The sequence below is a fragment of the Cicer arietinum genome, chromosome 5 (genome assembly GCF_000331145.2).
Source record: "Cicer arietinum cultivar CDC Frontier isolate Library 1 chromosome 5, Cicar.CDCFrontier_v2.0, whole genome shotgun sequence".
In the NCBI taxonomy this organism is placed as follows: domain Eukaryota; kingdom Viridiplantae; phylum Streptophyta; class Magnoliopsida; order Fabales; family Fabaceae; genus Cicer; species Cicer arietinum.
In genome coordinates this window covers 59,565,671-59,566,680 of record NC_021164.2, presented here as the reverse complement: position 1 = coordinate 59,566,680, position 1,010 = coordinate 59,565,671, and positions in this window count along the sequence as shown.

The following is a 1,010-nucleotide window of genomic DNA, read 5'->3' as shown; positions in this document are numbered from 1 at the left end:
GCATGTTTGAGGTTGATGGTTGATTTGTTGAAGTATGACCACTTTCAAATGTAATGTATAACTCAATGGTGCCAAGTTGTGACCATTGTGCATAAACATCAAACATGAGTTGAACATCTTCGTCATCACAAACCTTCATCAATTCAAATCTGGTTGTATTTTCACCAAAGAAGACAAGGTGTCGATAAACTATATCAGTTATCGTCACGTTGTCGTCGAACTGCAACTTTTTCTTAATGACATTCTTTAGACGAGCAAGGTTGCTGCTAGAATGTACTTTGAACGCCTTTTTGTAATCACTTACAAATGTTTTCCCTTCAACTCCATCGACAATTGAACCATTGTAATAAACAATACAAATGACTTGTTGAGAAGCCATGATTATGTAATTGATAGAATGTATGATGAGATAGAAGGTATGATGAGATAGAAGGTGTGGTGATATAGTGTGATCTAGTTTTCTATTTATAGAAGTTAGTAGGATTCATATTTTCCTAATAAACCATTCACTACCGTTGATAAATTAATTTGGATGGTCAAGATTAAAGATTGAATAGATCAATTTGATTGGTCCAACTAAAAGTATGAGGATTGATATTTTTCTACTAAACCACAACCATTGATAAATGAATTTGGATGGTCAAGATTGAATAGATCAATTTGATTGGTCCAACTAAAAGTATGAGGATTCATCATCAAGCATCCACAACCATCGATTAAAAGAAATGAGCGGCTGGGATTCATCATTAGGAGATCGTTGCCTGGCCCTGCGACCTCTCAAAGAAGTCGTTTCGTGGCCCTGCGACCTCCTGAAGGGTTCGCAATATGGGGATGCGACCTTCCACGTGGCTGAATCTGAGGATCGCTTTCTGGCCCTGCGATTTCCTATATAAACACCCCAAACCAACATCATCAAACACACTTCCTCTATCTTAATCTAAAAATCACTATCTCCAACTTCTCAAACACACTTTCTCCGATTTCTCAAACACATTTTCTTCAACTTTACT